Source organism: Salvelinus namaycush, chromosome 22 (genome assembly GCF_016432855.1).
Source record: "Salvelinus namaycush isolate Seneca chromosome 22, SaNama_1.0, whole genome shotgun sequence".
Classification (NCBI taxonomy): Eukaryota; Metazoa; Chordata; class Actinopteri; order Salmoniformes; family Salmonidae; genus Salvelinus; species Salvelinus namaycush.
The window spans coordinates 21,276,471-21,299,576 of record NC_052328.1 but is presented as its reverse complement, the minus strand read 5'-3'; positions in this window follow the sequence as shown (position 1 = coordinate 21,299,576).

The following is a 23,106-nucleotide window of genomic DNA, read 5'->3' as shown; positions in this document are numbered from 1 at the left end:
ACAGCACATTGTGACATCGGCTGATGAAACAAGGGCTTTATAAATTTGATTGATTATGCTGTCTCTTCCTTTTCCGAGTCTCGGGTACTAGGGCCTGGTCCGGGGTGAGCAGTATGACCTGCGCTGCAGACTCGTTGAAGTAGAAATATTAATTCAAATTGAGGTCATCGCTGTTCTGGTGTCCAGAATATGTTTTTGGTCATATGAAACTAATGGAGGAAACAGTATGTACAAACAAAGTTAAGATCAGTGCAATAAAACACACAAAATAGCATAATTGGTAAGTAGGCTGTAAAACGGCAGATAACCATTGCAGCGCCATTCTAGTAAAATTCTACTTTTACACAAATCAGCTACTTTGACCACTCCCAACAAGCAAGACAAAAAGTTACAAATCTTCCTCTAGTTCACTGCTATTCACATCTGAAATCAGTTGAAATATATCTGCTATCCTATCTAACGATACAGCTGTCAAAACATTCCTAACTTTTTCCAAACAACTGACATTTTTACAACTTTTGCAGCACTTTAGACAAAACTTAGAGGGTATGACTTCTTGGTCTACTTCTCTGCTATTCAAATCTGGAACAAAATTATCTGCTACAAATCAAAATTTACAGCTGTTTGGCCGAGTTTAGAGTGACAAAAAGTAGCTAGCTAACGTCAGCTAACAGCTCTCTCATGTCTTGTAATTGAGCAGCCCAATAGAGCAGTTGCTATGGATACTCACACACCCAAAGGAGCGCATGGGGCAGCGCAGGCAACATTTCTGAGGATGGTGAAGATAGTGATTGAATTTACAATATTATAATGATGATGAAGAATTGTGAACACCAAGAAAGCAGATACTGCTGCCAAGGAGGCTGCCAAGGAGGCAGCCAAGGCAACAGCTCATCCTCCTTCTCAGCATTGTGCACCATATTGTAAATAACTCAACTGGCTAGTTTGCCTGTCTGTAAAGAGAAGGGCGGGCTGTACATTGATTTTGCGGCTCTGATTGGATAGAGCACTTCATATTTCACCAGATCACTTCTCATCGCATGTTTCGGTCTGGTCATTTAGATTGCTCTTCCTCCTGATAGTCTGCTACTATTGTATGATAAATCAATAGGTGAGGACGTTTGCTAGCAACCTATCAATGTGAAAAATATCAAACAAGGGAAGCGAGAGTAGGGAAAGAAGCAGAAACGCTGATGCGCCTTCTGACTGAGTGACAGCAAATGTGTCTGCCCGCTGCAAGTTGAGGACAGGATACACAGACACAGTCACACACACCCACCTCTGCCCGCTGCCCCTAATCTGCAACTTTTTTGTCTATAAACCTGCAGGGAGATAGGTATTTTTCCAACATCTACTTAGGCATAAGAAACACTTAAATTTGTCTGTCAATTTACAGATACAATTATGAAAATGAGTATAGTCAGGTTGTCACACCCCTAATAACAACACAGTACATTAATCTGATAAGTAGGCTAAAAGGGAAAACTGTATCTTAGTTGTTGTTTTCTGCATGTGAAAACTTCAGACTTCAAGGCATTTTTCTGAAACAGGACAGGAATGCTCCTGTCGTGTGTAAGTGTGGTTCGCACTTACAGTATCAGTCAAAAGTTTGGACACACCTACTCATTCAAGGGTTTTCTTTATTTTTACTATTTTCTACATTGTAGAATAATAGTGAAGACATCAAAAGCATGAAATAACACATATGGAATCATGTAGTAACCAAAAAAGTGTTAAACAAATCAAAATATATTTTATATTCGAGATTCTTCAAAGTAGCCACCCTTTGCCTTGATGACAGCTTTGCACACTATTGGCGTTCTCTCAACCAGGTTCACCTGGAATGCTTTTCCAACAGTCTTGAAGGAGTTCCCACACATGCTGAGCACTTGTTGGCTGCTTTTCCTTTACTCTGCGGTCCAACTCATCCCAAACCATCTCAATTGGGTTGAGGTCAGGTGATTGAGGAGGCCAGGTCATCTGATGCAGTACTCCATCACTTTCCTTCTTGGTCAAATAGCCCTTGGAGGTGTTTTGGGTCATTGTCCTGTTGAAAAACAAATGATAGTCCCACTAAGCGCAAACCAAATGGGATGGCGTATCGCTGCAGAATTCTGTGGTAACCTTGCTGGTTATTATTTAACCTTTATTTAACTAGACAAGTCAGTTAAGAACAAATTCTTATTTACAATGACGGCCTACCCTGGCCAAACCCAGATGACGCTGGGCCAATTGTGCGCCGCCCTGTGGGACTCCCAGATGTGATGCAGCCTGGATTTGAACCAGGGACTGCGGTGACCCCTCTTGCACTGAGTGCAATAGAACGCGTTTCCACTCGGGAGCCATAGTGGTTTTGTGTGCCTTGAATTCTAAATAAATCACTGACAGTGTCACCAGCAAAGCACCCCCACACCATCACACCTTCTTCTCCATGCTTCACGGTGGGAACCACACATGCGGAGATCATCCATTCACCTACTCTGCATCTCACAAAGACAGTGGTTGGAACCAAATATCTCAAATGTTGACTCATCAGACCAAAGGACAGATTTACACCGGTCTAATGTCCATTGCTTGTGTTTCTTGGCCCAAGCAAGTCTCTTCTTCTTATTGATGTCCTTTAGTAGTGGTTTCTTTGCAGCAAGTCGACCATGAAGGCCTGATTCACGCAGTCTCCTCTGAACAGTTGATGTTGAGATGTGTCTGTTACTTGAACTATCTGAAGCATTTATTTGGGATGCAATTTCTGATTCTGGTAACTCTAATGAACGTATCCTCTGCGGTAGAGGAAACTCTGGGTCTTCCTTTCCTGTGGCAGTCCTCATGAGAGCCAGTTTCATCATAGCACTTGATGGATCTTGCAACTGCACTTGAAGAAACTTTCAAAGTTTTCGAAATTTTCCGCATTGACTGATCTTCATGTCTTAAAGTAATGATGGACTGTCATTTCTCTTTGCTTATTTGAGCTGTTCTTGCCATAATATGGACTTGGTCTTTTACCAAATAGGGCTATCTTCTGTATACCAACCCTACCTTGTCACAACACAATTGATTGGCTGAAATGTGTTAAGAAGGAAAGAAATGCACACCTGTTAATTGGAATGCATTCCAGAAAAATCCTTGAATGAGTAGGTGTGTCCAAACATTTGACTGGTACTGTATGTGTAGCTGTTAGCGATGATGCGAATGATAACCTGCTTTTGGTAGAGATGGAAAGGCTTTCCCAAAAACCTTCTCAGTTAAATGTTAACTACAAGGTAGCCTATGTCTACCTGGCAGAATGATATCATCATTATTTGCATCAATCCAGTGGCCATTTGTTTATAAAACTCTGCAATCACATGAGTGCTACAGAAACATCACTAACCAAATAAAGGGCTCTGGCTGGTGTGCAGTTGCATTAAAGGGTAACTACACCCAAAAATAAAAATGCATTCTATTTTTCCCAGACCTCAAAAGTGGTCTCCTGATGTGGTTTAAGAATAGTTGTGAACTTAGAACACACAATTTTGTTGTTTTTCTGTAAAAAAAAAAAAAAGTGGGCTGGACGATTCCTTTCTCATCACTCATGTTGAAAAAACGTATACTAAAAACTTGGAAGTCAATCAATCTGCCATCACTGACATAATAGAAAAATCTAATGATTTAATATCGAACTAATGAAATAGGTGACCGAGACAAACGAATTGGTACAATTTAAGGCCAAGTGGCAAACAATAACGAGGGCACTAGGGATGGAGGTGTGAGCATGAAGGTCTGGGCAAATGAGACATAGTCCTTTTTTGTGTGTGTCTGTAAGTTGTTGTTTGTATGTATAAGTTTGTTTTTGGAATGTTAAAAAAAATGTATATATACAAAAAACTGCATTTGAGAGTGAAAACTAGAAAAAAGTGGGAAATACGGAAACCTAGAAAAACAAACAGAGAAAACGGAAACAGGCAAAAAATGTAATTGATTTAATAGGGGCCTTATGTTCAGTTAACTTGTGTGTCCCCTCTGGGGGAAGAGGTGCTCTGAGGGAAGGGGTTCCCCCTTTCCGGTCTGTAGTCCCTCTTCCCACTAATCCCCCTCTCTAGCCCAGAGAGGACTTCATTAACATCCCGCTGTCATCTAAATACACATATATATTTAAATATCCAACAATGCCTTGTATTCTGTACTTTATTATTACAATTTGAATATACTGTGGTATTCTAGTAGGAGAGTGTATAAAAGTGTAATAGTCAGTGTGTAGTTATTTTTGATGAAATGTGTGATCTAAATGTCCAACAATCCATAGTAATAAGGTTGATATAGTAGTCTATCAAAGTAATCAGACCAATTATTTTACTACATTACACTTTGACTATATTTAACTGCTTGGCTTAAGAAAATTATTTAAACTTCTTCCACTACCACACGTTTTTTTTCATTAAAGCAAGTCCCATAATAGTTACTATGTAATAACTAATGATGTGTCAACATCAATCAAGCAGTTATCATGTAGGAGTAGGACTCATTAGTAATTAATTACCTCGAGCCTCAACAGTGCTGGTTGAACCCATCATTACTAACCCTTGTAGCTTTTACATGTGCATTATGAGTTTACCTAGAGTACTTTAATTCTGCATTAAACCAAGCTAGATGGGACCATGTAAAGTATTTATTGATTGTAAATGTCATATTTCATTTGCCTGATTTATTGCCATTGTACTTTTAGCTGTGGTTAACCTTCAGACGCGTTTGAAGACAAATGTTTGGACATGTTTTGCATGCTCTATACTCACTGTTGGCATAGTGTTAAACAGTTTATAATCTTGATCAGCAAGGGTAGATGGGTTGTTAATACAGTGCTACACTTCCATGCATTCCCCAAGTGGCACTAACATGTTTGTGGGATTGGAGGTTAAGGAAGGGAAAAACCTCAGAGGATTATGTAGACCACTGTCTCCTAGTTTCACCTCTGTCAATCAAACAACATAGTTAATATGTTCAGTGTGCTTATATGTGTTAGAGATTTTTTAGTCAGGCCAAAGACAAAGCCGCCCATACTGGAGAATAAGAATGATTATAGAGACTAAACAAAATGATTCATTGTGAGGCCATCTGATATGAATACAGTTTTACACAGTGATCCTTCAGAACCAGCATTGGGAGATTACTATCAGGTTTAGGGGAAACTGGCATGTGCTTTTTGTTGGCTGGAGACCTTCCTCGGTATACTTCATTTCCTATTCCATCTCATTCACTTCCTCATTGGCTGAATGGATCTAGCTACTGTATGGGGAGGCGGAGGTTGTGCTGGTACCATCTGGCTTGTTTTCTTGCATCATGGCCTACATGTACGTTGAGTGGATGGAAACATATGCAGAGTGAACGGCACTCTAGCTGAACTGCACTGAACCATGCTATCGCTCAGGAGTTCACTTTATGACAGCCTAACACTTAGACACATTCTCAAAAGAGAAGAGACCAAAATAAAATAATGTATTAGAGTATTTTGTTCTTCTAAAGATTTTTTCATTGTAATTTGGACCACTTTATAGGAATGCATATTAATAATGAAAGTATTCAGTGGCGTGCCGTGGGCCTGGGGCCTGGGCCTTCAGTGAGGTACTACACAGTCCCACCCGAATTAATCCACCTCATTATGATGCCATGGCTCTAGAAACTATACATTTAGACAGAAACGCAGTATAACCAGGCGTTGCGTCACCTTGAAATTGACAAATTGACATTTTTGGGTAAACAGTGTTTACCCAAAAACATGACACAATCAATGAGTCTTTTCAATATTTCCCTTCACCTTTTCATTGTGCAGCTCCGTTGCCCTGCGCGTTTGTTCTTTGAGCTGTAGATCCACTCCGGTGTCCCCAAAAGTTTTCAAAAGCACCATTGCTTGTTAGTGCCCAGCCGTACTTTGGTGTCTCGTTGCTGCCTTGGTTAGACAACTCAAGTTTGCAAAGCCAGTGTGGCTCCAAACACCAAATCGATCACTTGCAAATAATAGGCATTCCCAGCAGTACAGTTTGCAGTGCTTCTCGGAGCCAAGGAGCCTGTGAGCCATTGACAGCGCTCGTAGTTGAAACTTTGAAAGTGACGAGCGAACGAAGCACTTTCCCGCCTGTGACAGGCTTTGTGGCGTCGGGCGACCTCTCCTTACAATGTCTAACTTTTCTTGAAAAGTTCGTCTTGAGAATGGCGTTATAATTATATCCTCGACCAAATCGATATCTTCTACTCCTTCCGCCATTGTGGGTTGAAAAAACAGCTTAGTAGTACGCAAATTAATTCGTTTATCAAATTCAGTTTCCTAGATCTCCATAGGACCTGCCTCTCAATATTGGTAATCCAATCAAAAGACGTGCACGCACTACGCCTGCTAGCTGGCTCCTGTGTAACACTGGAGCCAGCCAGAAGGCGTACAATAGCCAACTCTAAAGCTGATTGGTTGACACTAAATTTTCATTTCCATTCACTATAAGCTACAAGCGCCCGCACTGTTGATTCTGAAGGCCTGAGGGCAGATTTTAGACCCCTGGCAACACATGATGGCTGAATATGATTGGATAAAAGATCTAACATAAAGACCAGCCCTCAAAATCTCAACCTGGGGCTGGAAGCAGTGCAACCAAGAGGAAAGCTATGAAATGAAGAGTATAACTCTTACTCTGGGGAATAATTTAATACATATTTGTGGGAAAATATATTTAAAAAAAAATTATATTCTGATGATGTTTAGGCCAGCAGAGAAGGCCTTGCAGGCCCTGACGGCCCACCACTGAAAGTATTAGACAAAAGTTTGACATACCTATACAGGAGTCAGTCCCTATCCTGACTTACTTTTTGTCATTCAGAACTGGTTGAAAAGCTTACAATTTCAAAAGTGATCACAGCAATGAATATGTACTAACTGATAGTGTGGAAAACATCATGTTTAATTGCCTTAAAGTATACTGCCAAAATAATGGAAACACTTGAGTAAATGAAGGATACAAAGTATATTGAAAGCAGGTGCTTTCACACATCCCATCATGCTTAGGGTCATGTATAAAAATGCTGGGCAGGCCATTATTTTGGTCATTGTTTTGTCTACCAGGGCTATGCCCCCATAGGATGACAATGCCCCCATTCACAGGGCACAAGTGGTCAATTGAGTCGTTTGATGAGCATGACAGCAATGCTAACCATATGCCATGGCTCAGTCACCAGATCTCAACCTAATTGCAGACTTATGGGAGATTCAGCAATGGCGCTTGACACAGCATTTTCCACCACCATCAACAAAACACCAAATTAAGGAATTTCTCATGAAAAAATGGTGTCTCGACGCTCCAATAGAGTTCCAGACACTTGTAGAATCTGTGCCAAGGTGCATTGAAGCTGTTCTGGCTCGTGGTGGCCCAACACCCTGTTAAGACACTCTTTGTTGGTGTTACCTGTAGATACAAAGAGCGCTCAGATCTGAAATGAACTATACTTGACTTTGGACGTTCGAGTATTATAGGTTCCTTTTAGAGAGAATTATTAATTGATGTGGCTTTTAATAGGACACCTTGTTCCATTTAAATCATGGACAAAAGTTCAATGACTGTGTTTCAGGGGAGACATATGGTACACAGACAGCTATTTAAGTGCAGGCAAATAAATGTTGGGAAAGAATATGCAGCCCTTGAAAAACTGCTTTGACACTAATGAACTGAACACAAATAAGATCACAGGGTCAGTCCTGCATTGCACAGGACATATCGTTAACCATCTGCTTCCTAGTAATCACTTTGACATTGTGTTATCTCAAAGATGCTACATCTAGACTTTAGTCCTTGTTCCAGTCATGCTGTTCAAGCAAGAATGAAAACTATAGAAGACTAGATTTGGGCAGGTTCTAAAATGAATCAGTTTCAAAACGACAGGCATTTTACAAGTATTTCAAGACTTTCTGAATATTTATTTGAGGTGATTCTCATCCATCTAAGCGAGAGACAAACTTGTGACGAGATGACATGTGATTTTGGCTTAATAATAAGTTAGGCCTCCCGGGTGGCGCAGTGGTCTAGGGCACTGCATCGCAGTGCTAGCTGCGCCACCAGAGTCTCTGGGTTCACGCCCAGGCTCTGTCGCAGCCGGCCGCAACCGGGAGGTCCGTGGGGCGACGCACAATTGGCATAGCGTCGTCCGGGTTAGGGAGGGTTTGGCCGGTAGAGATATCCTTGTCTCAGTATGTAAATGTAATAAAAATGTATGCACTCTACTGTAAGTCGCTCTGGATAAGAGCGTCTGCTAAATGACTAAAATGTTAAAAGTGTCCCGAAATCATTTCAAGTGCATAGCCCTTTAGGTGCTGACAACCACTTTTGAAACCACTGAAAACATTTCACATAGCTGAACATAGCTGCCATAACAAATGAGCACCAAAGTCCTCACTTAAGAACCTCTCCTCAAAGTCCTATTACTTGCACTGCAAAACAGAGCCACAGTGAAACCTAAACCATATGTTGCTTGTGTGGAGTGTACTGTACAGTACCTCCTAGATTATAATGAGAGCCATGCTGGACGTCTTCTGGACATGAACATGAAGACATGGCAGAACAGGAGGGTAGTCTGCAAAGTCCTTAGTGAGAAATGAAAGATTGTACTTTCAAGCAGCAAAGTCAACAGGGGTTGTGTGTCTAATAAGTATCCCACTCCAGCTTCAGGGATGGGACACTTTGATATGACAATCCAACACGCTCTAACAATTCGTGTGATGGATAACATTGGGGGGGGGAAATTCTAATGAAAAGCCTTCTCCTTTCGCCACAATACTGACAACAATGACCTGGTAACAAGTAGTTGCTGAATGACAAACTGTCAAATGTATTTAAAAAAGGTAGTCTAGGGCCTTGCATTCCATTCAATTCCAGAAAGTGGTGTATTTGGCCTGTTGTATTTAACCTAGTGGCTGACATGGAGAGAAGTGTTGACTATCAAATACTCCGTTGCTTGTCTTCCGTCTAAATATTTTGACGTTGCAACCTAGATCTACTCTCTGGTCCTGGGTTCCAGTTACCTTACAAGGAATGCCTCGATCCTGGGCAAGAAGTGAGAGCATATAAGCCACATTTATTGACCTTTGTCACATGTGAATTGTAAAAAATAGACTGTAATAATTCTCAGGGCTGTTTACAGTGGCTACAGGAGAGACTCTAGGAGGTGTTAAATCTGTCAGTGATGTTATTGATTAGGCACATTAAAGCAAACCTTCCCACCAATCACACTGGCTGCAAACTTCCACTGTTCAATGTTCTTGAATGTAACCTAACTGTAGTTCCTTTTCCAGCCCTACATTTCCAGTTTGTCGTTCAGAGAATGCAAGACACTTAGGATATATTTAGGAAGTATTTTCATTCAGTCTTGCCTGCCTTCTAATATTTTTATATCTGGAAAGAGATGGGCCTCCGCTAGTGCATGAGTCATGCCACAGTCCCTCAGTTCATTACCCACATCTCCATTCCATTGATGATCCATCGTTCCTACATTCTCTAGCCCACTGCACAGCATCAAAGGCCAGACTAGATGAAGACTAAACTGGATTAATAAAGCGATTAAAGTCTTGAGTTAGAGAGGCGGCCCATAGTGCCAAAATATTCAAAGCATGACAATTGTGAACTAAAGTGAAGACAAAAAACAAGATGGGTGAGCGCTCAATGAGCGAGAGTTCAATGGGAAGGAGTTCAGATGTAAAGTGGTGTTTGCCACAACAAAACAAAGATCAACACTTGACTTGTGAAAAAGTCAACATTAGTATATGAACATACTATAAGTCGTATTTCACAAGTCAATTACTGCAACAATTACGAGCAAAATAGAATCTTTGGAAAGCATTAACACAGCCCTGTTTTCACTTGAATGTGCCTTAGGATGATTCCACAAACATCTAACGGTTTTCCTGTAACCTTGTGAGTGTATGGCTGTTTTGGGGACTACAGTTCTTTGGGGCCTCAATATCATTCAACAGGGACTGTTAACTCCTATTTCTCACCATAATTTGGCTGGAGGGATGGAGTGATATTTGACTATCTCCTGTTGAGGATCATATGATGCTCTTCTGTTTCTTTGTAATGTTTTGCACATGGCCACAGGACCAGGGTCCAAACGCTTGGCTGAATGGTGTGTTTGTTCACCCTGGTCCCTGCAAAACAGGCGCATGGCTCTCTCAGACAATGCTGTCAAGATGTCCTCGGGAGGCCCCTCACCAGCACACCCCACTTGGCAGCTGTTGCCAGTCTCTATCCAACAAATAATCTACTGGAGAGGGAGGTGTCAGTCAGTGCTGTCAGTGCTGTATTTACAGCCCTATACGTAAGAAAAAGGAAGAGATGCACCCTAAAATCTAGGGGCATCTTTGGACTGGACTGTGGCTGAGGCATAGTGGCACTCTAATGTTTCTCCTCTCAAGGCAAAATCGTTGTTTTACATGTCTCCTTGTGGATAACATCTGTGTAATGTCATACATTATACAGCATTATTCTATGCTAGTTTTAAGGGTATCTATTCTGAGGAGCTGAAATGGTCAAACCACACGGACACTGTGCGGACACTGTGGTGAAGGAGGAGGAGGCTGAAGAAATGTGCGGCCTGTCCCAGAAGGCCCTCACAGTGTTCTACAGGAGCACCACTGAGAGCATACAGTCGGGCTGCATCACAGCCTGGTACGGCAACTCCACCGCCGCTGACCGCGAGGCACTACAGAGGGTGGTACGCTCAGCCGAATGCACCATTGGGTGCACACTGCCTGCCCTCCAAGACACCTACAACATGAGGTGTTGCTGGAAGGCCAAGATCACCAGGGACCTCCCCGCTTCCATCACTCACTTAGACGCTGGTAGTACAGGAGCATCATGGCTTAAACTAACAGACTGGTCAATAGGTTCTACCCCCAGACCATCAGACTGCTGAATAGCCACCACTAGTCAGCTACCTATCCCCCCCTCTTACCCTCTCCCCTAAATAAAAAATAAACAGGTTATTTTTTTAATTTATACTTGTTGTTGACTGATGCAGTCCCTTTCAAAAGCGTGCCTAAACCACATGCTGTACAGAGAGAGTTATTTCACTCCAGGCCATGCTGTTCTATATGTTTACAACACTCCTCCTGTTATCAGAAAACGCCCAATCATATTTTCCAAGCCAAGTGATCAGGTGGCCTGTGGCACTGTTAATAATAAATGTAATAGCCACAGGGGGTCTCCATCATAGATGAAAACATCTTCCAAGTGCGCTGTTATTCTCTTTTTATTCCTATTTCCTGAACCAAAAGTGTTTTTGTCAATTTTCCTATCAATAAACTGTACAATCCATCATCAGAAATGTAGTTTTTATGCTTAAAAGATCTAATAAATTGTAAATTTTGTCAAGTAAAGGCTGCTGTCATTTTTCTCTGATTTCCATTCTGTCATTGTGCTTGGGATCAATAGTGACAGAAACAGCTGACAACCACTGGACAAGCAGAGACGGCTAAAGAATGGCTGTTTTAAACAAACTCGCCTGTCAGTCAAACACGTGCCTAGTTAACCAGTATGGCTTCAAACAGTGTATTATTAACACCTATGCTCTTAGCCAAGCTACGTATCTGAAGGCTGGCTTGCGACATGCATTATGTAACAAGGAAGGTGATAAGGAAAATTCTGAGAGGTTGACCATTGGAAGCCGAGGCTATGATGATGCCATCTTGGCATGGCTAGACCCAGACACTGCTGAGCAGACCTACACTGTAACAAGTGGCTTGTTTGCCATGTCAAATAAAACCAACAAAGAACTACCATTTTCTTTGGGAGAAAATGGAAGCCAGTGCTCATCATTCCTACATTGAATGATAAAAGTCTACAAAAGCACGTTTTTGTAGCTTTTGTTTCACCCTTCACCTGTAGTCAACAAACATAGACTTTTACCCTTCAATAAGCTCCCAATGGGCACCTCCCTGCTGTCTTGGCATCCTCAATTAATTTCTTCAGCTCCGGCCCACAGCTAGCTTCCTATGGGCATCTTAGCTGCTCCACAGTCAAACCTTTCAAAATGCATCAGTGTTCAAAATTGGCTCTTATGAGCATAGCAAATCCCAATTGGTTTTTGCTATGCTCATGAGAGCCAATTTTTGAACAAATGCTGTCATTCAAAATTCTGCACATATGTGCACAATTTTGAATGACAGCGTTTGTTCAGTCTACCAACGGATAATTTGTACCATGCTATATATAGACTAGGCCTACCTGACACCAGTGGTGTAAAATAGGTAAGTAAGTAAGTAAAAATATTTTAAAGTACTACTTAAGTAGTTATTTTGGGTATCTGTACTTTACTTTACTATTTGACTCCTTTTAAATTTACTTTACATTCCTTAAGAAAATATTGTACTGGTTACTCCATACATTTTCCTTGACACCTATTACGCTCGCTGTCCTCAAACTCTCTGTCATAAATGAACCAAGGTGCAGCATAGTAGGCGTACATTTTCTTTAATAATAAATGTTCCACCAAAAAACAATAAACAACTCAACGAACGTAAAGCTAGGAGTGCAACCCCTGCAACACAAAAAGACAAGATCCCACAACAGAAAGAGGGAAAAAGGGCTGCCTAAGTATGATTCCCAATCAGAGACAACGATAGACAGCTGCCTCTGATTGGGAACCATACTTGGCCAAAAACAAAGAAATAGACAACATAGAATGCCCACCCCAAATCACACCCTGACCTAACCAAAGAGAAATAAAACAGCTCTCTAGGGTCAGGGCGTGACAGTACCCCCCCCCCCCCTCCCCCAAAGGTGTGGACTCCCGGCCGCAAACCTGAACCTATAGGGGAGGGTCCGGGTGGGCATCTACCCTCGGTGGCGGCTCCGGTTCGGGACGTAGCCCCCGCTCCCTATGCTGATCCCTCCGCTTCTGTGGAACCGGACCGTGGATCGTCGCCGGAGGAACCGGACTGCAGATCGTCGCCGGAGGCTCCGGACTGGGAACCCCCGCTGGAGGCTCCGGACTGGGGACCGTCGCTGGAGGCTCCGGACTGGGGACCGTCGCTGGAGGCTCCGGACTGGGGACCGTCGCTGGAGGCTCCTTGCCCTGGATTTTCACTGGAGGCTCCGGGCCATGGATCATCACTGGAGGCTTCGTGCCATGGATTATCACTGGAGGCTTCATGCCATGGATCATCACTACAGGCTCCGGGCCATGGATCATCACTGGAGGCTTCATGCCATGGATCATCACTACAGGCTCCGGGCCATGGATCATCACTGGAGTCTTCGTGCCATGGATTATCACTGGAGGCTCCGGGCCATGGATTATCACTGGAGGCTTCGTGCCATGGATCATCACTAGAGGCTTCGTACGTGGAGCCGGAACAGGTCTCACCGGACTGAGGGGACGTACTGGAGGCCTGGTGCGTGGAGCTGCCACAAGGCTTACCAGGTTGGGGAGACATACTGGAGGCCTGGTACGTGGAACCGGAACAGGTCTCACCGGACTGAGGAGACGTACTGGAAGCCTGGTGCGTGGAGCTACCACAGGGCTTACCAGGCTGGGGAGACATACTGGAGGCCTGGTACGTGGAACCGGAACAGGTCTCACCGGACTGGGGAGATGCACTGGAAGCCTGGTGCGTGGAACAGGCACCGGATACACTGGGCCGTGGAGGTGCACTGGAGGTCTCGAGCGTAGAGCTGGCACAACCCGTCCTGGCTGGATGCCCACTTCCGCCCGGCAAATGCGGGGCACTGGCACAGAGCGCACCGGCCTGTGAATGCTCACTGGAGACACCATGCGCATCACCGCATAACACGATGCCTGACCAGTCACACGCTCCCCACGGTAAGCACGGGGAGTTGGCTCAGGTCTAAACCCTGACACCGCCAATCTCCCCATGAGCCCCCCCAAAAAATGATTTGGGGGGGGCTGCCTCTCGTGCTTGCTTCGTTGAGCTATCTCCTCGTATCGTCGCCGTTCCGCTTTTGCTGCCTCTATCTCTTCCTTCGGACGGCGATACTCCCCGGCACTTGTCCAGGGTCCTGCTCCCTCCAGGATTTCATCCCAGGTCCAGTCCTCCTGACCACGCTGCTTGGTCCGTTGGTGGTGGGATCTTCTGTTACGCTCGCTGTCCTCAAACTCCTTGTCATAAATGAACCAAGGTGCAGCGTTGTAGGTGTACATTTTCTTTAATAGTAAATGTTCCACCAAAAAACAATAAACAACTCAACGAACGTAAAGCTAGGAGTGCAACACAAAAAGACAAGATCCCACAACAGAAAGAGGGAAAAAGGGCTGCCTAAGTATGATTCCCAATCAGAGACAACAATAGACAGCTGCCTCTGATTGGGAACCATACTCTGCCAAAAACAAAGAAATAGACAACATAGAATGGCCACTCCAAATCGCACCCTGACCTAACCAAATAGAGAAATAAACCGGCTCTCTAAGGTCAGGGCGTGACAACACCCAAAAGTAATTGTTACATTTTGAATGCTTAGCAGGACAGTAAAATAGTTAATTTCACACACTTATCAACCGAACATCCCTGGTCATCCCTACTGTCTCTGATCTGGCGGACTCACTAAACCGATATGCTTTGTTTGTAAATTATGTCTGTGTTGGAGTGTGCCCCTGGCTTTCATTAAATTAAAAAAACAAGAAAATGGTGCCATCTGGTTTTCTTAATATAAAGAATTTGAAATGGTTTATACTTAAGTATATTTTAAACCAAATACTTTTAGACTTCTACTCAAGTAGAATTTTACTGGGTGACTTCTACTTTTACTTGAGTCATTTTCTATTTTTACTCAAGTATGACAGTTGGGTACTTTTTCCACCACTGCCTGACAGTGAAAGTGCAACCAAAATCAGAAGTTGTGCGTACTGTAGGCCTACTGTAAACTCAAATTAACAACTGGTGCAGGTTTACATTTACACTGATATCATTAATTAATATCTTGTTAATAAATATCTACCTAAAAGTTGGGCTACACAAGGCCTACAATAGAGCTCGCCATCTTGTAGTCCTAAAAAATTGAAATTAGTTATCTCTGGTTCGTTCAGCCTTTCCTATGGGGAAAATTAATGGGGAGAGAATAGGGTTTTGGGATAAACGTTGAAAATAAGGTCTGAGGTTAACACAGTCTTCTGGGAATGCTTTCCACTAGATGTTGGAACACTGCTGCGGGGACTTGCTTCCATTCAGCCACAAGAGCATTAGTGAGGTCGGGCACTGATGTTGGGCGATAGGCATGGCTCGCAGTCGGCGTTACAAATCAACCCAAAGGTGTTCGATGGGGTGGAGGTCAGGGCTCCTTGCAGGCCAGTCAATATCTTCCACACCGATCTTGACAAACCATTTCTGTATGGACCTCACTTTGTTAACAGGGGCATTGTCATGCTGAAACAGGAAAGGGCCTTCCCCAAACTGTTGCCACAAAGTTGGAAGCACAGAATTGTCTAGAATGTCATTGTATGTTGTAGCATTAAGATTTCCCTTCACTGGATCTAAGGGGCATTGCACGAACCATGAAAACCAGCCCCAGACCATTATTCCTCCTCCACCAAACTTTACAGTTGGCATTATGCATTCAGGCAGGTAGTGTTCTCCTGGCATCGGCCAAACCCAGATTTGTCAGTCGGACTGCCAGACGGTGAAGCGTGATTCATCACGCCGTAGAACGTGTTTCCAATGCTCCAGTGTCCAATGGAGGCCAGCTTTACACCACTCCAGTCGACACTTGGCATTGCACATGGTGATTTTAGGCTTGTGTGCGGCTACTCGGCCACAGAAACCCATTTCATGAAGCTCCCAACTAACAGGTAATGTGCTGACGTTGCTTCCAGAGGCAGTTTGAAACTCGGTAGTGAGTGTTGCAACCGAGGACAGACAATTTTTATGCGGTATGTGCTTCAGCACTCAGCGGTCTCGTTCTGTGAGCTTGTGTGGCCTTCCACTTCACGACTGAGCCGTTGTTGCTCCTAGACATCGCCACTTCACAATAACAGCACTTACATTTGACTGGGGCAGATCTACTGTAGCAGGGCATAAATTTGACAAACAGACTTGTTGGAAAGGTAGTACCCTATGACGGTGCCACGTTGAAAGTCTGTGTGCTCAATTTTATACCCCTGTCGTCAATGGGTGTGGCTGAAAAAGCCAAATTCACTAATTTGAAGGGGTGTCCACATATTTTGTATATATAGTGTAGATTGCAGATGATTTTAGCTATTACATTTAAGCTGTGTTTACACAGGCAGCCCAACTCTGATATTTTTTCCACTAATTTGTCTTTTGACCAATCACATCAGATCTTTTCAAAAGTCCAATTAGTGAAAAAATAAATGCATAATTTGGCTGCCTGTGTAAATGCATCCTAAGGTAGCTACAAGTAAATTGGTGGAATTTCCCTGCATTGGCAAAACTATGTACACCGTTCAGATTTCCTATCGCTGGTTTCCTCTCAGTGCATACTGGTTCCTAAGGTAGCTACAAGTATATTGGTGGAATTTCCCTGCATTGGCAAAACTATGTACACCGTTCAGATTTCCTATCGCTGGTTTCCTCTCAGTGCATACTGGTTTTGGGCGCGCTAGGCTTGTTTACCGAAAAATGCGGTCATGTAGGCTATTGTCGACTTCAAAAGGAGAAAAGTTGGAACGCACCTTCCTCGGTAGTATCGACAGTGGTAATGGTTATTCTTGAAGCTCCACCTCCACTTCCACCTTTTATGTTAATTTCAACGTTATTCTGCGCTGCGTGTGGGACTGCTTTGTAGCCTATCTGCCGCGGTCCAATGTAAATCGGCTTGGACAGCCACTAACTACACTGAGGGTAAACGGTGTTTGGCGAGAACGAAATCGCGATTATATGATTATGTTATGTTGACAGCCAAGGAGCGCATGTCTGTGAATATTTTATCTAACAAAACCAGAGAAGAGGAACTCACCTTGTATTTTAACATGGGAGGTCAGATAACAAGACATACCTTGTACGGTAAGGATATTTTACTTTTGGGGGGGGGGGGGGGGGGGGGGGGGTAGCCTATATTCGATTATTGATTGCGTATATTTAGCAATAATTAAAACGTTGCTGATGGGATATGCTACAATGAAAACCTTGAGGCAAAAATGGCATAATTTGAGGATGATTCTAAATTGATTAAGTGTCAGTTTATCCCTCACAGAAAGAAATTAGTCAGCAAGAAAATGAATGAAAGTATCATGAATGCTCTAGCTATGACTTGTGTGCTTTTTTTATGTTAGATGCATGCTAACGTTCAAACACAATTATAGCAATGCAATATTCTGTTATGTGCAGCAACGTGAATGTTCAAGAATTAACTTCGTATTTGCATAGTTGCAAATTGGCTGATGGTATTTATATCTCTTATTTTTTTATTTTCTACATATTTTCTTCAGATGACAATTTATGGTTAAGTATATCTGGGATGATTGAGCCAAATAACTGGACTTTGAATATAACTGCATTTTGAAGTTATCAATGTGGAGAAATTGTGTTCCTTAATTATTATTATTTAAATAGTTTACCTTGCCTAGTATTTGTAAACAGTGTGCCTCTCATTGACTGCCCAAGTGTCCAATCAGTTGTCTGATACTCCACAATACCATATGCAATGACATAACTAATCTAATTAATCATGTTAAATTACTCTAAATTAATGAATGTAGTCTGCAGTTCTACTCTGATTATTTTTATTTTTTTATTTTAACTAGGCAAGTCAGTTAAGAACAAATTCTTATTTACAATGACAGCCTCATAGTGTAATACATTGTATTTGTTTTTTTTGTCCCTTTTTGTCCCTTGTCAGATAGATCTCTATGATGAGGCTATAATAAGAGGTTCTAAACTTGTATAAACATTCATATTTTATTGGTCACATACACATATTTAGCAGATGTTATTGCGGGTGTAGCCAAATGCTTGTAAAGGAGCCTGAAACAAGGTGTCTATTGGCGCCATCTTGGTGAACGTCACAAACTGCTTTCCTAGCTATGCAATCCATCTTTCCTGGCTATGCAATGATACAGAGATTGTGTGTGCAATCTACAGTACCGTATATGATGTACTTAAGCAATAAGGCCCGAGAGGGTGTGGTATATGGCCAATATACCACGGCTCAGGGCTGTTCTTAGGCGCAACGCGGAGTGCCTGGACACAGCGCTAAGCCGTGGTATATTGGCCATATCACAAACCCCCGAGGTGCCTTATTGCTATTATAAACTGGTTACCAACGTAATTAGAGCAGTAAAAATAAATGTGTTGTCATACCTGTGGTATACCACGACTGTCAGCCAATCAGCATTCAGGGCTCAAACCACTAAGTTTATATTTTACATTAGACCTCACAGGTAGGAGAGGTCTATTAGAAATGTGAAATTATAGTTGTGACAGCCAGGGTAGTCCACACCCTAGGCTTCCCAGTGGCCCTAGGCAGCCAGATGCCCTTAGAGTCAGATCTAGGAACATCTTACTCAAACCCAGCTAAACCTTGACCATCAGCAGGTCCAATGTAAAACTGACATTAGATCAGTGCTTAGGGCCAACCTCCACCTGTCCCTTTCAGAGATGACACATTGTGACAACCAAGCTGCTGTAACACACTTGCCTTGTGCTCTCCAGGGCTGCTGCCTCTGAGCTTTTGTCCCACATTAGCAGGCCACTGAGCCCTGATGTTTACGTAATGTCAAGTCTGGAAAAAAGACTCCAGAGCAGGGCAGCGGGCCAGGTGTGACTGCCTATGGCGGTCTCTGGCTCTGTCTATCCAGTCTTCACTGTTTGGTTGCCCTGACCAATCAATGACGATTGAGCTCTGAGCAATATTCCCCTTCCTTAACCTGAGTGCCTGATGCTTGTCGTGGCGCTTCTCTTTATCATGCCCAGTCTCTGCTCAATGTTAAGCTTGACATCTCTGTCCGGTTGCATTGCTCTCAAGACATGCCCAGAGAACCTCTGTGCAGTTGAGGAGGTAGGCACTGACCTTCTCAGACAATAGAATGTAATGCTGAAGGTAAATAAGCATAAAGAATTCAAGTCTATCAATGTGGCAGCAGTAGTAGCAACAAGCAAAATGCATTTGGCATTTGTGAGGTCTTTTGTAAACTAATTTTGGACCTTGAGTCAACCAAAAGTGTTTGTTTTGTATGTTCTGGCATGTCATGCATTATCATTTGCTTGGCCAGTGGTTGAATACAATACACCCTTTTATGTTGCCATCAAACAATCTGACATGATGAATAAAATATGGTTACTTGATTTATTATGACTTAATTTAGGACCATTGTTGTACATAGAGAACCATTCATCATTTTTATGTAGCCCAGGGACAGACATGTGAATACCTCAAGTCAGTAGTGTAGACAAATAAGCTGTACTTTTCCCATGCCAGTTCAGCCTGAACAATTCATTGGAGTGCTCTTGGCAGCCACAATCTAAAAGAGTTTCTGGGGAAAATAACTGGGGAAAATAACTCTGTAGAAACACATGACAAATTCTGTGCTGCTTTATCTTTGGTTAATTTCCTGGTCAAAATGTGTTATTCAAATGATGCTATATGTACATCCATGAATGGATACGAGAGTGTTTACCTTACCTTCTGTCTTGAAATTGAAGTGACTGCATTCGCAGAAGCCCCATGATGCTCTGTTGCCAATATAAGCGGCCTAATTGAAATGTCTCCTGGGTACACTGAAAAGCTCTTGACCCCTATAGGTCATGAGCAATAATAACTTTCTATCCCTAAGAAATTAGGCTAGGGATACTCTCCCACACACACACACACACACACACACACACACACACACACACACACACACACACACACACACACACACACACACACACACACACACACACACACACACACACACACACACACACACACACACACACACACACACACACACACCCCTCTTAATTAGGCGAATGTGCTCCTCTAGTTGTTGGTCCTTAGATCTTTTGCTTTTTAGTGCAGTGACCTGGTGACAGGCCAGTGTTGACCTGCTCCCAAACTCTGGTGGTTTATACTGTAGGTTTGTAAAGAACAGGTATTTGTGATATTATCTTCATATTATTATGTATTATAAAATATTATTTGTGACTGTTAATTTGACAATCAGCTAAGTGCAAGTCATAAAACAACATCTGGTACATATGCCTCATTCCCACACAATTGTCTGTTGAATAAGTCATTATTTGGGATGATCTCACCAGAAATATCTTCATGACAACTCAATGTCCTTGGCATTGTTGTATTGCTTTGAAGGGAGATGTGAAAATGTGAATGGGGAAAAGGAGATTAGGGGAATAGCCTAACTGTTGATTTTTTGCGCATGCAGTGGCACAACCCACGCCTTATCAGTCTACAAAAAGGCAGATCTGAGAAAAGTAGATTTGGAGTCAATTAGAGCTGCATTGAAGAATGTATGTGTAGGAGCTGGTTATTACCCATGATTCATTCTTTGGTATTTACTACAAGTCAGATACATCCCAAAGTAGCTTTGTAATCGTTTTTTTTGTGTTATGCTATTCTTTGACCCTCTTTAACTTTCTCACTCATTATTATTCACAATTCATTCAGAATTATCCGTAATCATGGTAGCATCCACATGTAGAAGTGTTTAGAAACATATTATATTCTTATTTGCAATAAAAGTGACTCCAAAATGACGTAATACATTATTTACCATTTAATTTCTATTGGGCACTAAATAATCTGATACACAACCAAAACTAACTGCAAATGCATCCAACAAGTTTGTAGAGTCAATCAATCAAATTTATTTATAAAGCCCTTTTTACATCAGCCGATGTCACAAAGTGCTATACAGAAACCCAGCCTAAAACCCCAAACAGCAAGCAATGCAGATGAAGAAGCACGGTGGCTAGGAAAAACTCCCTAGAATGTCAGGAACCTAGGAAGAAACCAAAAGGAACCAGGCTCTGAGGGGTGGCCAGTCCTCTTCTGACCTCTTCTACCGGGTGGCGATTATAACAAAACATGGCCAAACGTTCATAGATGACCAGCAGGGTCAAATAATAATAATCACAGTGATTGTAGAGGGTGCAACAGGTCAGCACCTCAGGAGTAAATGTCAGTTGGCTTTTCATAGCCGATCATTCAGAGTTAGAGACAGCAGGTGCGGTAGAAAGAGAGAGTCGAAAACAGCAGGACAAGGTAGCACGTCCGGTGAACAGATCAGGGTTCCATAGCTGCAGGCAGAACAGTTGAAACTGGAGCAGCAGCACGACCAGGTGGACTGGGGACAGCAAGGAATCATCAGACCAGGTAGTCATGAGGCATGGTCCTAGGGCTCAGGTCCTCCAAGAGAAAGAGAAAGAGAGAGAGAATTAGCGGGAGCATACTTAAATTCACACAGGACACCGGATAAGACAGGAGAAATACTCCAGATATAGCAGACTGACCCTAGCCCCCGACATATAAACTATTACTAGAGGCTGAGACAGGAGGGGTCGGGAGACACTGCTGTAATCATTGCATACTAGGAATATGGGATCAAATACTAAACTCTTGACTACTTTATTTATAAGAATCTTTAGGGGTGTCAATAATTTTGACACCTACCTTTTTGAGAAAAAAATGGTTACTTGATAAACAAAATCTCTTTCTCTGAGCAATTGTATTAGTATAAAATATAATTTCCCCCCAAAAATGTAGCATACAATATAGCTCAGTATTTGAATTATTTATTTCAGACAGTCGATTATTGCTCATCTTTATCAAGTGTGTCAATAATTGTGGACCCCACTGTATACATTGTTGCTATATTCAATATATATATATATATATATATATATATATATATATTCAAGACTCATGATCAAACCAGTGCTATAATTTTAACCAAAGCCTAAGGGTGTGTGTGTGTGCTTGCGCGTGCGTGTGTTTATGGAAGGAAGGAAGGAAGCTAAAGTAATTCCACTGCCTAAAAATAGTAAAGCACCCTTTGCTGTCGCCAACAGCCATCCAATCAGTTTGCTGCCTGTTCTTAGTAAACTGATGGAGAGAATTGTGTTTGGCCAAATACAAAGCAATTTTCACAGAACAAGTTAACTACTGACTTTCAGCATGCATACAGAGAAGGTCACTCAACTTGTACTGCACTGACTTAGATGACTGATGATTGCTTAAAATAAATGCATAATAAGGTGATAGTTGGAGCTGTACTGTTAGATTTCAGTGCAGCCTTTGATATTATTGATCATAAACTGTTATTGAAAAAACTCACTTGCTTTGGATTTAAATCACCTGCCATCACATGGTTGGAGAGTTATTTATCCAATAGATCCCAGAGAGTGTTCTTCAATGGAAGCTTCTCTAACATCAGATATGTACAGTGCAGTGTCACTCAGGGCAGTTGGCTTGGGCTGTTACTCTTCTCAATTTTGACAAATTATTTACCACTTGTCTTACACGAAGCAAGAATCACTGCATGTGGATGATTCCACACTCTACATGTCAGCACCAAAAGCCAATGAGCTCACTGAAATTCTAAATAAGGAGTTACAGACAGTATTAGAATGTGTGATTAATAATAAACTGGTCTTAAATACAGTGCCTTCAGAAAGTATTCACACCCCTTGACTTTTTCCACATTTTGTTGTGTTACAGCCTGGATTTAAAATGGATTAGATTGAGATGTTTTGTCACTGGTCTACAATGTTTTGTCACTGGTCCCATGTAGCTCAGTTGGTAGAGCATGGTGTTTGCAATGCCAGGGTTGAGGGTTCACCTCCCACAGGGAAAATGTATGCACTCACTGCTGTAAGAGCATTTGCTCAATGACTAAAATGTAATACTAAAAACAATGTATTTGGTTCAAAAAGTTACCTAAGATCTTAACCTCAATGGTTAATGTCCAGAAGCTATTTTTGGAAATAGGAAACAATGGCAGAAACATTGTGTACAAAAAATAAATAAACAAAATAGCAGAATTGGTCATGAGCCTGTAAAACAGCTATCCATTGCAGCGTCAATCTCCATGCAGCACTGGTCTCTCTGCTACTACACTGCAAGCGGTACCGATACACCAAGGCTGTAACCAACAGGACCCTGAACAGCTTCTACCCCAAACCATAAGACC